Genomic DNA, 14,906 nt, shown 5'->3' on the forward strand with positions numbered 1-14,906 from the left:
CTGAGGAAAACGGCATTGTAGTGAAACTCTGAATGAAATTGGGAGACAATTTATGTAGATATCTGAGGAGTGACCGTTCTTGGCAGTGGCAATAGCAGGTGCAAATGCCCTCGGGTGGGAGTATGCTGGAATTTTCAGAAACATAAGAAAATCAACGTAGCTGGAGCAGTCAGTAAGGAAAAGATTACTAGGAGATATGTCAGAGGAATAGCAGCGGGAGAGCAGCTCATGTCATCTTTATAAGTAGGACTGTGGTTTCTACTATGGGGAAGACTGGAAGTCCCCATAAGTTTGGGTGTGTGTTTAGTTTTCCTCTTAGGAAAACCATTATTCTAACTTTTAACACCACAGTTTAGTTTTGCCTGTGTTTAAATTACCTAGGACATGCTTTTCTTTTTTTTTTTTTCTTTTGGATCTGGCCTCTTGTGCTCAATATTAGGTCTTTAAAATCTGCCTGTAATATACATGCAATTGTAGTTCATTCATTAGCATTAGCATGTAGTATTCTATTGAATAGATAGGACATTATTTTTGTATCCATTCTACTAATTAAAAATATTTGAGTAGATTTAAGGGCATATTAAGAATATACAATGTTATGTACATTCTTGCTCATATTGAGACTATACAATATTATGTACAGTCTTTTAGTGAACATATTTCCATGGGGTATATTTACTAAGAATATTCCTAGAATTTTGGGTTCATAGGTCTGTATATAACCAGTTTTAGTAATGGATGCATTTTAGTGGTTTGGCATTGTCAACCAAATGCCCAGGAAGCCCCAAAGCTGAGCAATAAGTATGGGCAGGTTGGCAGGAAACAGAGATGGAGAGAGTGACTGTCATGTTAAGAAGCCATCTGATTTATAGTAATCGATGGCCAAAGAAAAGTTTTAAGAGGTAAATGACATAATTGCGATTACTGTTGGAAGGATCATTCTGTAAGTGATATGAAGAAAGATTTGAAAGAAACAACCAGTTAAAACACAGCTGTAGTTGTCTAGAGAAGAAAAGGTAAGAGTCTGATCTATAGCAGTTGAAATAGAGACAAGGAGGAGGCAACACTTTTGAGAAAAACTTAGGAGGTGAAATACAAGTCTTAGCAATGGATGGATGTTGGGGCAGGTGAGTAGAGAATGTGGTCAAGATTCCCTGCACTTTAGCTTGGGCTGCTACATAGGTCCAATGGCTCAAAACAGAGACAGACCATAGAAGAGGAAATATCATTTCAGAGAGGAATTAATGAGTGCAGCGTTGGACATGCTGAACTCAACATGTTGGAACATGAGCTGAAGTCTAGCGGGTATTTGGATATAAAAATTTCATAGCGACTGGGTGTGGTGGTTAATGCCTGTAATCCCAGCACTTTGGGAGGCAGAGGCGGGTGGATCACAAGGTCATGAGATTGAGACCATCCTGGCCAACATGGTGAAATCTCCATCTCTACTAAAAATACAAAAATTAGCCGAGCATGGTGGTATGCACCTGTAATCTCAGCTACTTGGGAGGCTGAGGCAAGAGAATCACTTGAACCTGGGAGGTGGAGGTTGCAGTGAGCTAAGATCACACCACTGCACTCCAGCCTGGGTGACAGAGTGAGATTCCGTTTCAAAAAAAAAAAAAAAAATGTGATAGCCGGGCATGGTGGCACACGCCTGTAATCCCAGCTACTCAGGAGGCTGAGGCAGGACAATCACTTGAACCTTGAGGGGCGGAGGTTGCAGTGAGCCGAGATTGCACTATTGCACTCCAGCCAGAGTGACAGAAAGAGACTCCATCGCAAAAAAAAAAAAAAAAAATTGAAACCAAAGACTATGGTCTAACTAAACAACTATAGAGGTAGATTTACAAATCATCAGTGTAAATTTGTTTCAGAAACCATGAGGGTGCAGAAGTGACTTAAAAAGAGTTGGCAGAGTGAGAGGAGCCATAGGCTAAGTGTAGAAATCTAAGGAACCACCACATTTACACGGTGGGCAGGGGAGGAGGTTCACACAAAGACAGAGAGGGCTGGTGGGGGTGGAGGTAAGAAAGTTGAGAGCTTTAAAGAAACAAACGTACTGATAAACGAAGCAGAGAATAAATCTGTGTAAGAGTGTGGCTGAAAAATAGCCACTGCATTAGGCAGCTTGGATGCTGTTGCTGACTTTAGTGACTCAAGTACTTTGCTGCAGTTTTAGGAGCAGAAGCCAATTAAAGGTCGAAAGGGAGGACGTGATTAAGTAGAATGGAATAAAGTCTTTTAGATAGTTTGCAGAAAAAAGATTGAGAAATGCAGAGGTGTAACTAGAAGGAGATAAGGAATGTAGCTTTTTTTTTTTTTTTTTTTGTAGAGATGGGTTCTCTCTATGTTGTCCAGGCTGGTCTCAAACTCCTGGACTCAAGTAATCCTCCCATCTTGGCCTCCCAAAGTGCCTGGATTACAGGTGTGAGTCACAAGTTTTATTATTTTTATCCTTTTATTTTACACTTAGCATCAGGGAATATGAGGATGTTTCAGAAAATGAGAGGAAGGCATGAATTGGAATTGTGTGAGAAACTAAAATTACAGGAAAGTTAATTGGAAAGGCTGAAGAAATAGTCATCAAATGCTGTGACTGTGGTCATTGTTATCAGTACCCAGATCTTTCTTTCCATCATGGTCCTCACCATTCTCTTTTTACATGAGGCCAACTTCACCCATGAACATTACCTGTCTAGGACCCTGTAACAATTTGAATTTGCTACTTTTCTCCAAATCATGTTACAAAGTATAATGATAATAATATGGACAAGACATAAAATCAATTGAGCACATCCTATAGCCCACTGTGTACATGTTTTATACATTGTCCATAATTGGGAAACAACTATTCAAGTCAGAAAGGATTTACCTAACTTACAGATTGGAAACTGAGGCTCAGAATGGTGTAAATAAATTGTCTTAGGCAACATTGAATAAATAGGTGTATGGGGATTTAAACCTAGCTCTGTCTGAACCCCAAGTCTATATTCTTTACACTAGATCAGGCTGACTCCCATAATATTTATATTTAAATTTGTATGTCATCTAAATAAAGATCTGAGAGTGACCAGTCCCTTTCTGAGCTGTTGAAGGAGACAGAGCTGGTCGTATGCAATGCATCTGCTTTTATGTCCTGAGAGTGAAGAGTGAGCGATCTATAACACTAATTGTCCCTTGGTGGACTAAAGCAGATTCAACTTCAATAAATCAAAGAACAGTTTCTCTGTCTCTTCAAACCACCCAAAGGAAAGTATTTGATGCATGTCTTTTGTGAGCATTCCTTATTTCTAGTTATTAAAGAGAAAGGCAGAAAGATTGGCCATTTGAGGTGTCTCTCTAACAAAGGATGCTACTAGCCTTAAGATGTAATGAAGCATTGTATTACTTTTATGGCTTTAGTTTATTGGAGTTTGGCTTGGCTGAATTTTAGCTAATATACTTTGCAAACAATCTGTATTTTAAGTAAGTACCTTTTAAATTTCACTGTGCCTGTTTTATGGAGGCAATTGGAAGAGCAAAAGGAGGACTGTGTATATATGAATCATGTCATTAGAGAGAGATTGCTCTCTGACATAGGGAAATTGTAGGTACCACAATGAATGGACCTCCCTTGAGGGCTACAGACATGTTTTACCAAAGATGCTCTTGGGGAAATTCATGGGGCCTAATGCACTTTTTCTGAGAAAGAAAATACTCTTTAGGGGATCCCAGCTAGGTATAAATATTGACCATTCTCCTTGAGCAGCAGATAACAACCCTCCAAATACAGCTCAACTTCAAGGTATGACAAGCGTGTGTGGTTGAACATTCATGGTCCTTATGACTCTAGTTTGATAGATTATTTCAGCTGCAACCTTTCCAATTCTCTTTTGGAACATGTTTATTGATTTTAAAAGAATAGATGTTGCCTAGTGAGATTATTGTTCAGCTGTGGTCATTCTGTTCCTTAAAAAATAAAAGCATAATTTTAAATCATGCCTTGATACTTTAAATGAAAGAATGCACTAAGAAAGCTTGTCTGCTCTTACCCTTGTCTGACACATACTTGGACTGTATGGACGTTTTAATTTTCCTTTAATTTATTCATTTAACAAATATTTGGTGCCTATTCTGTGTTAGCCCCTTAATATACCTTGCTGAATCAAATAGATTGAGATCCTTTCCTTGTGAATACAGCATTCTCATTGGGAATAAACTTTAAACAAACAATCATTACAGTACAAGTGACATTAAAATTTTAATCAGTGCAGTGACAAACAGGAGACCAGGAGAAGGTGTAATGGGAGAGAGATAATTTATATTAACTCATTTCTAGTTTAGGAAAAAAAAAATCGCAGCTCGCTGCCAGAGCTGAGTTAATTTTACACACACATGCTCTTTGAGCTGAAGTGAATCTGACTGAATTTCAGTGTGAAAATAAAATATAAAAACTGTTTGTGGAGTTATTTCTAAGGAGAATTAACATCAGAATCATCTATTTTGGAAAAATCATTCATCAAATAAATCTTTGGCCAACAATTGTTCAAGAAATAGGTTAATGTCAAGGGCAGGAATGCCATATTTTCTAGGATTCAAAATTTTCACTGATCGGGAATTACTATATTTTGTAAATGGAAATACCACTACTAAAACAGAAAGCTGTAAATAGAATGATATCTTTTGTTTCCAAAGTCGATATACTAGACTGATGTGAAAATAATAGTAAAAGCAAGACAGTTCCTGACAAAGTTACCTCGGGGTAAACGCGGCAGCCACAAGTGCCTCCAGTCAGTATTCTCAGGGAAGGGGTTAAAAAAGACCTCCTTGAGGAATGTGATATTTGGAATAAGACCTGATGCGGGAAGTTAACCAGGTCAACAGTAACAGTGACAATTTCCTGTGCTATGTGACACAAAGATCAGGAGAATCACATTTTTAGAGAAATGAGGCTACATGTTTTGCAGTATCCTTGTGTGCTTGTGGGAAATGTATGCAAGATGGAAAAAAATTTATTGAAGATACTACAATGTGTCCGACACTTCCCATTCACTATTTCCTTTATTCCTCACCACAACCCACTAATGTTGGTGTGAGCATCCCCATTTTAAATACAAGAAAGCTGAGGTTCAGATTACCTAAGATAATATCTTCAAAAGCCTGTTACTGGGATGCCAACAAGTTATTTCCCTCACCAGCATTGTCCAAAATATATTCTGCTAAGACTTGGGTCCATGAGATGTCAGATCTCATGTTATACATAGACAGAAACACACACAAGTCAGTCATAAATACACTTGGATACACATAAGCACCTGGGTTTTCTTTATTAAATAACCCAGGCAATATGAAGTTGAGCAATGCTAACCCAGTGTGCAGTGCAAACTGATATTTACTGAGAATCTCCAAGAAGAATGCTGAGACTATAGAGGGTCGATAAGTAATACTCTACTTTCTATCAAAACTAATAAAAATATAGACATAAGAGACAGAGAGAAGGGAATGGAAATATCAACTTTGCTACCTAAAGAGCTGAATTGGAGAACCTGGCTTTAGATTTGTGGCCTCCCTGGGCTTGCTGATACTATGCCTTAGAATTAGGCAGACTTATTCAGCCAGTCCCTGGCAAGGTTGGGCAACCAGTGAACCTGGTCTATGTAGAGAGAGATACCTGAGTGGATCCTTCCTGCAAATATGCAGATATGGAATTAGGAGAGGAAAAAAATGGTTAAATTGAGCATAATCAGCTCTAACCAGAAAAGTAATTCTTTTCTGGGAGACTGAGGCAGCTGAGGGGAACTAGGAGTATTTTTTTCTGATAGAAATTCCTCTACAGGCCATCATAAAAGTAAAGAGAAAGGAGTTTCTCTATTTGCAAGAAGTAGCTTGTGTGTTGTTTCAGATTCTTGATGATGCTATTCTCATTTGAAGACTACTTTGCCGTCCTAGCTGGAGAATCAAGCAGTCTGGGCCCAGTGACTGTATTGACATCTCTGATAGGCACTTTGGTTGTCTCCTGTGGTCCTTTCCCCATGGTTTTCCATACTTATAGTCTGATCTTTTTGAAAGTGGTGATGAAAACCTTGGCAGAAGTAAGAAGAAAGGATCATTTTGTAGCACAGGTTACTAAATTATTGCACATCCATTTTCTCTAGGAAATTTAATTAATTGTTGAGTAAACATGGCTTCCTATTGATTCTATGTTGATTACTTTCTAATATGAAAAATGGAGCCAAGCTATAATGTTATTTGAGCACGGCAGATTGGGGGCTGGACTGCAGAACAAATCAAATAAAGGATATTGACATTTCTGTAGAAGGAGGGTGTCTGTCTCCATGTGAAAGAGGCTATCTTTCTACAATCTCAAAAATAAACAAATTGGGCCAGGAAGAAAAAGTCATATTAGAAAAAGGTTTGGATTACATAGAGGACTTCATTAGTCATCGATCTTCCCTGTGATAGTGCAGTGCCCTTAAACATTATTAAAGTCTATTTACCATAAATAACTACTTGGAAGCAGCACTAAATCCTCTATAGAACCTCTGATTTTCAAATTAAAGGAAGGAGCTAGTAATAAGAAATTTTTACCATTATGCAGATTAAACATGCTCCTTCAGAAATTCATCCTGTGCAGCATCTCTCTACCAGGAATCTGTGCGCCTGTGTGTAAGGAAGCCTTATAGCATCAAATTGAGAACAAGAGGAAAACTTGCTTCATCAAACTTAACAGTAATTCAAAATGAGTGGCTTCAATGCAATACACATTTTAGAGCTTGTTTTGGTGAACTTTGCCTAGAACATGGCATTCATCTCTTGAAAGACAAATGGCCATCAATAATAGACTGAATAAAGAAAATGTGGCACATATATACCATGGAATACTATGCAGCCATAAAAAAGGATGAGTTCATGTCTTTTGCGAGGACATGGATGAAGCTGAAAACCATCCTTCTCAGCAAACTAACACAAGAACAGAAAACCAAACACCGCATGTTCTCACTCATAAGTGGGAGTTGAACAATGAGAACACATGGGCACTGAGAGAAGAACACCACACACTGGGGCCTGTGTGGGGTGGGGGGCTAGGGGAGGGATAGCATTAGGAGAAATACCTAATGTAGGTGATGGGTTGATGGGTGCAGCAAACCACCATGGCACGTGTATACTTATGTAACAAACCTGCACGTTCTGCACATGTATCACAAAACTTAAAGTACAATAATATAATAATAACAATAATAATAAATGTATAAAGACCAAAAAAGAAAGACAGCATCCTGTTAACTTATGAAGACTAAACCTAAAAACAGAAGCAAAAGAACATCATAAGGCTCTTATAGAAACAGATGCTGAGTATTTAGTTATACATCAAGCAAAAATGTATGAATTAATTTTTAGTTAAGAGATTGGGGACTTCATTTTCTTCTTTATTAAAATTAAAGTGTCAGGAAAAGTCTGAAATGTTCATGCTGGAATGTTTAATAGACTTACTTCACAAGGATTATTGCTGAAACTTCATGTTTCATGTAAAATGAAGGGGGGCTTTAAGAATTTAAGTAATACTTCTCCAGCTAAAATATGCTTTATACCAAAGTCTAGATATGCATAAGTAAATTTTTCTATTCATTTTTCACAAGCATAGGATTTTCAGGTTGAATATGGAAGAATTGCTGTAAAACTTGAAACATGATTTAGAGTGAATGACTAGTGAACCCTAAACTGTGTAATATTTAAAAGGTACTGCTTATTTGGAACCAGAACCAAGCAAGTCTCCTTCTCTAAGAATTTTACTATTTCTTTAAGTGTAGTAGTAATACATCAATATATGTAAAATAGTTTTATTGACGCTACACAGACGTGAGATATAACACATCTTATACCAAACATAATAATGAAATTAGATTTTAATGATTCTTAATAATTTAACATGTATAGATTCATATTGATACTATCTTCCTTTAATATGCTTTTGTTCATTCATTTTTGAACCTTTTATTTATTGTTAGATTTGCTTTTTTTTTTTGTAGTGAGTGGAACATGCTTCTATGGCTTTAATATCTTTAATATAGACCAGAGTTCCAAGATCTACTTTTCTTGAGAGATTCAGAGCTCATTAATTCTTCTCTTGCATGTAACTCTTAAATGCATTCGTTAGGGTGACCTTTTGGCAATTCAAAAGCCAATATATTCTTTTTTCTTATTTTTAGTCCTCTTCCATTTTTCTAAAGAAATGGGATGGATCTGAATTTTCTAGAATATTTATGTCTAAGAGCATAATTCCCTCTTGCTTTTTTTGAGGCTTATTCTTTTGGACCTGTGAGGAATGGTTCCTGCTGACAACTCCATGCAAAGGAAGATTGGTAGCAAGTCACTGATAGACAGTTTTTCACATGGCCTGGCTCCTTTTAATCTGCCAGGCGTACCAGGATCATTCCTATGAGCTTGTCAACAGATACATTCACATATTGATTTACGATGTCACCAATACCTAAAACAACATACCTTAAAACATTTGAAGTAAGTGAAGGTTATGTATTGCTGATTTGTTTTTAAATATGGATTTGTGTATGTCTGTAGAAAAAATTAAAACATAATTATTCAGACATAGAATACTTAGAGTTCACAAATGAAAATGGTTGCTATTTTAAGAGGAAAACATATCCTTCAATAAATTAAGATTTAACCTTGACCAAGTTCACTCACAGACTAATTTATGAATGACCTGAAATGTACCTGTGTTAAGTCAAATGAATGGTTTGATATGGTTTTAAAATTAGTAGTATAATTAATATATGGTAAAGTCTACAGGTGTGTTCTTTCATGGTGACTAGTAAAGGGTTGACTAGGGTAAAGTAACCCTTACTCACCTAACCAACTCCACATGCTTCAAGGTTAAAGAAGAAGAACTATGGCAATGACTTCTTATTCTTGAAACTAGTCAAGGCACTGAAATTTTGGCTTCATAAAAGCCAGTGTCTTTACCATTAGTTAATAAAATGAAAGATACAATTATAAAGATTGACCACTCTTAACTCTTACAATATACTTCTTTATACGGTCCCAGAGTAGCTGGAAAACAACTGAGTCTATGGCATAAATAGCTCCTATCAGCCAGGAGAACACAGGGCCAGGCTCAGTGTCCCAGCAGACATGGGCTTCTGAATTGTTTTAAATCATTTAGAAGGTTACTTAATTTCATAGTAACAGAGAATGAATCTGGATGACAATGGAAACATTACCTAGATTCTTTAGGCCTCTAATCTCTCATCTGCGATTTTGAAATAATAAATATAAGCTTCTATTGGCTTCTTCTTTTTAACAAAATTTTGAGTGTAAAATTTTAAAACATTGAACTGAATGTGTGTAGTGAGAATTAAAAGTGCCATAAAAAGCATGCTATTAATTATAATATGGTTAGGCTTTATGTCCCCACCCTATCTCATCTTGACTTTTAATCCCCAGGTGTTGAGGGAAAGACCTGATGGGTGGTGATTGGATCATGGGGGCAGTTTCCCTCATGCTGTTCTTGTGATAGTGAGTGAGTTATCATGAGATCTAATGGTTTTAAAATGACAGTTTCCCCTGGGTTTTTCACAGTGTTTCTCACCTGCTGCCATGTAAGACGTACCTGCTTCCCCTTCCTCCATGACTGTAAGTTTCCTGAGGCCTCCCCAGTCATATAGAACTGTAAGTCAATTAAATCTCTTTTCTTTATAAATTACCCAGTCTCTGGCAGTTATTGATAGCAATGTGAGAACGGACTAATACAAATTATTATATTAGCATTAGCAGTTTACAAATAATCTTGCAAGACACCATTGGTAGATGTCAGCTTTCAATTCCAGGGAAGAGAACAGACCTTGCTATTTTAAAATGTTCATGATAATCACTACTTACGCTTGAATTTGTTGTTAATTCAATTAGATGCACGACAGAAAAAAATATATATCCTTTTATTTATGACCACATTATTCATAAGCATCAACAGATCTGTAAAGCAATGGTGGCATTGGTAGAGTTGTATAAATAAGGAATATGTGTCTTTTTGTTTCTGGAAAGGCGGGCTAACTTCCAGGTTTCACTGTCTCAATAAATCATTATGTCCTTGAAAAAAAAAAAAAGTAGAAACCCAGACTATTTAGAACTCAAAGCTAGTTAGTGAAGGTGACCATTTTAAAGCTATATTTTATTCTTCTCCTTTACTTGGGTGGGTGAGGGAAGTATTTCAGCTTCAGCGCTGGCATTTAGCTGTAGTTACAATGAATTGCTGCCATGATTGCAATTGTTTTGTGATGCCTGTGGTGTCATTACCAAGATGCGATTACCAATTGCTATATGAAATTAGTTATGCATGAAATGAATAGGAAGCATAAATACTAGGAGGGAGAGTCTGAGCACAGACTTCATCCTCATTGTCTTCCAGATCCACTGATGCTTATGCATAAGTGGTCATAAAACTTTAATTTATTTCAGAGTCCTAGGACTAGAAGGGATCTTTAAAGGTCACTTAGGACAGCCCTCTGTTTCCCGGCCCTTGAGCAAACTTAAAAGGATAATGAATGAGCCCTTTCCCCAAGACCAGATTAAAAATCTTCTAATAATTATAAGTTAAAATGAATTAAGTTGTAATAGTAAGAGGAATTTCTACCAAGTAATGCTGCACTGCATTCACTGGCCAGTGAGTATAATATTTTTATATATACTATACATCAAATTAATGTACAGATATATTTAACTGGCTTTCAAATATTTTAATGTTAGAACATGATTTTGCTGTAAAGTTTTAAAAAATTAACTGTCATTATATGTGATGCTTCTTTTTAAGGAGTGACATGTTCTAAAAATTTTGTGTTAATTAAAATTTCTCAATGGAGTCATAGTTTAAATGTTTAAAAGGAACATATTACACACACATACATACACATACACAATACTGTAATGCAGTAAATTGATCCGAAAAGTGAAGGCAGTTCAATAGACTTTTAAAAATTAAATTTTTAGGTATAGAATTTTTTGAGAAGTAGGAGGCCCCTGAAGATTTTTCTACAATAAAATAATATTACTATTACTTCATTCAGAAGTTAAAAAAAGATTTTTTAGATACATTTTTGTAACTTCTAAGTTAATAGTATCTGCAATTAATTGTCTCTAAAAGTATATCTTCATTATTAACCCATTTCTCCTTTCTGGATACTAATCATGGAATCCAATTTTCTTTGTCAAGGTTAATAGCTTGGTGTGAAAAAAGTAATCATGTTCATTTTTCACTTCCTGTGTCACAAAGGTTAACAGGAAAGGGAGTAGGAACTTTGTGAAGCCCAGCTGTAAGACGGTGTTCTCTAAAGTCTAGAGCCTTTGAAGTTAAATGATGTTGCTTTTCTCTGCTGTGGAGACTGTTTTAGCATAACTGAGCAAACATTGGATTACTGTGACTCGATGGCCTGTTTTTCTGTTTCAGAAATGCCAGTGAACTTTGGTAGGTTACTTATTCCCTCTTGATCTCAGTTTTCTCTCTGTAAAATGAGGACATAACTCTATTTTTGTTGTTGTTGTGGTAAGGATTAAATAAAAATCACTTTTTCTTTTAGCAAATTGCTGGGCACACCATAGATACTGCAAATGTTAGTTCACTGCCCCACTCCCTCCTTTAACATGAAGGGTTACAGAAGATTCTGATAGGCAAAAACTTTATGATTATTTGAGCTCTTTAATTGGGGGTGGAGAAAAATGATCAAATAAAAAGGTGTAGGAACATAAAAGTGGCTCAATGCTCCACATTAGAAAACTATTGTATTGACAGGAGTATTTGAAAAAAAAAAAATGTTCTGCAAGGTAGAACTATAAAAATACTATTCAAGGTAGAACTATTTTTCATGGCACCTATTTCTGCTTCCATAAATATTAGCACAATATTAGTAACCAAAAATCTTAATATAATTATATATTGACCACTGAATCCTAAAATATGCCCACTGTTTACTCACCCTCTATAATACATGATTCTTTTCTTCCACCATTTTTTCTGCAGAGGTAAAATTTCTATTCAAAGTCTATGACTTCTGGGTTGTGAAACCTGTAACCTTAGTATTCAAACTTACTTTATTTTCATCACAAGTAATTCTGAGATCCTCAGGCAAGTCTTTCAGCCACACAAAAATATAGCATCATCTAATTTTGTATTAATTCGGGAACATCATAGCATCAACCTTTAACTGGAGGAGTTTAACAATGCTATTTTCACCACTGAATTGTCCAATAATTGAGATTGCTTTCTATTCCACCCTCTTAACCTGGTTTGCTATCCTGGGAATATAAAGATGATAATAAAACAAATACTTTGCGATGTCTGTGGATGTAATCCTCATGGAAACCAGAAGAAAGCTGGCTTAGAAGGAGGCAAAGTTAATAAAAGCACAGTGAGAGAATGAACAAATGGAGGCGGTATGGAATAGAAAAATAATATTGAGTGGTAACAAAGAGAAAATTGATCCTGTTACATTCAGATGATGGGTCAAGAACACACTTGTTATCTGTTCCTTAAATCAAACTTTCTCCTCTGATGATAAGACATGATGAGTAGGATACGAAAAAATTAGATGGTTGAAATTAGGGAAGTAGTGTAGTTTGATCTGCTTTTTAAAAGGCTCATTCTACTGCATGGAGAACAGACAAAAGGAGAAAAACTAGAAGCTGGAAAATCAATAGGAAGCTATTGCAAAACAAACCTGAAACACAATCGTAGTTTAGATTAGGATGGTAACAGAGGAGGTGATAATAAGTACCCAGATATAACATATATTTTAGAGTTTTAATCAGCAGAATGTCCTATGTATTGAATATGGGTATGAAAGAGAGCAGTCAAGGATGGCTCAAGGTTTGAGGACTTAGCAGCTCAGTAAAGGTAGTGGCATTCGTCGGGATAAGCAACACAGAAATGCAAATTTGGGAAGGGATATCAAGTGTTAGGTGCAAGACTTATTGAGTTTGAGACAGCAACAAGACACTCAAATGGAGACATCATGGAGTCAGCAGAACATGAGCCAGTGTTTAAAGGAAAGGCCTGAGCTGATGAGAGATACTGGGAGTCATTGAGATATTGATGATATTTAAGGACACAGGAGTATATGATATCACCCAGTAAGACATTGAAAAAGAGCCAAGTTCTGAGGACAGAGTTCTGATTCTGAGTCACGCCAACATCTCTACGTTAGAAAATTACCGGATTCAGCAAAGGATCCTGAAGAGGAGTGGGGTCAGAGTAAAACCAGGAGTGGAGAGTTTTCGGCCGGGCGCGGTGACTCAAGCCTGTAATACCAGCACTTTGGGAGGCCGAGGCAGGCGGATCACAAGGTCAGGAGATCGAGACCATCCTGGCTAAAACGGTGAAACCCCGTCTCTACTGAAAATACAAAAAATTAGCCGGGCATGGCGGCGGGCGCCTGTATTCCCAGCTACTCGGGAGGCTGAGGCTGGAGAATGGCGTGAACCCGGGAGGCGGAGCTTGCAGTGAGCCGAGATCGCGCCACCGCACTCCAGCCTGGGCGACAGAGCAAGACTCCGTCTCAAAAAAAAAAAAAAAAAAAAAAAAAAAAAAAGAGAGTTTTCTAGAAGAGGAGTGAAGAAAGCATTCAAAGGAGTGAAGAGTAAACTGTGGGAAATGCTGCCGAGGTGAAAGCTAGGAACTGACTCCAGGAATTAACAATTTGGATGCCATTTAGTGACTTTGAATTAGAATGGACTTAAGGGAAAAAGGAGGCTAAAAACATAATTGAATATAACTGAAGGTGTAGGAAGTGATGAGCTGGAGATGAGGCCAAAACAACCATTTGGGGGAGTTTTGCTGTAAAGTGAAGGGGAAGGAAAAGCAGCAGGTATGTAATTGTAACAAACCAGCCCCAAATTACCTCCACCTGGGCATGGAGTTTTGGAGCAACAATTAAGTTACTTTAGGTCTCTGTTCAAATTTTACTTCGTTCTATTAAGCCTTTTTCAATGAACACAATTTACAATTTATTTTCAGTTGTAAGAAATCATACGTATTTTGTACTTCAATTTGAGAAACACAACATTTTAGGACTTGAAGTGGCTTTAAATATATCTTATCTGCAAAAATACACCAAACAAGGCAAAGCTATTTTCAGTTTCTTGCTTTTGATCATCCTGAAAATCTCAGAACTGATACTAGAACTTTAGATAGTTCTAGTGCTAGTTCTAGTGTCTAGTTCTAGATACTTAGCAAGTCTTTTTCTTGTCAAGTATGCAAATACTGTTCTCAGAGTCATAATTTTAAATTTGGGGCTAATAAAATAAATGTTTAAGCGCTTTCTTTTTTTAATCAAAAACAAGTTTGAGCCCCCTGATAACTGTTGTGTCTATTCTTTGCTCTTGCTTAAAATCTTAATTATTTTGCTTATATGTATATTAATAACGATCATCTATCTATTGATCTATTAAACATACTGTATCTGACTTAAGTCGTGTCTAGCATCTTCTGTTTTTTCATCATGCCCAGAACATCTCTTACTTAAGAGTTTTTCAATAATTATTTCTAATGCCACATTTAAAACCATCTTAAAATGAATGATTACAACTTTCACTGTGTAGTCTTGAAGACATAGAACTGTCTCTGAATTAAAAGCATTTATTCTCTTTAAATCTCTCCACTTTATGTTATGCTCGTTGTAGAAAACAAATTACTTTAAAACTTACCTAATTTTTTAAAAAATGTGGTCTAAAGGTTGCATGTTAATGGAAGATAGCTACAATAAGTTTGTAAAGAGGTTGAAAATAAATGTTATTTTAGACAGGTAGGTCCTAAATTTTATTTGTTTCTTTTTGTTGTTGTTGTTGTCATGGTTGTTGTTTTGCTTCTCAATTACAAATGCTTTTGTGATGCTTTTGGATAATATGAACGGTACGTTACT

Source organism: Pongo abelii, chromosome 15 (genome assembly GCF_028885655.2).
Source record: "Pongo abelii isolate AG06213 chromosome 15, NHGRI_mPonAbe1-v2.0_pri, whole genome shotgun sequence".
Classification (NCBI taxonomy): domain Eukaryota; kingdom Metazoa; phylum Chordata; class Mammalia; order Primates; family Hominidae; genus Pongo; species Pongo abelii.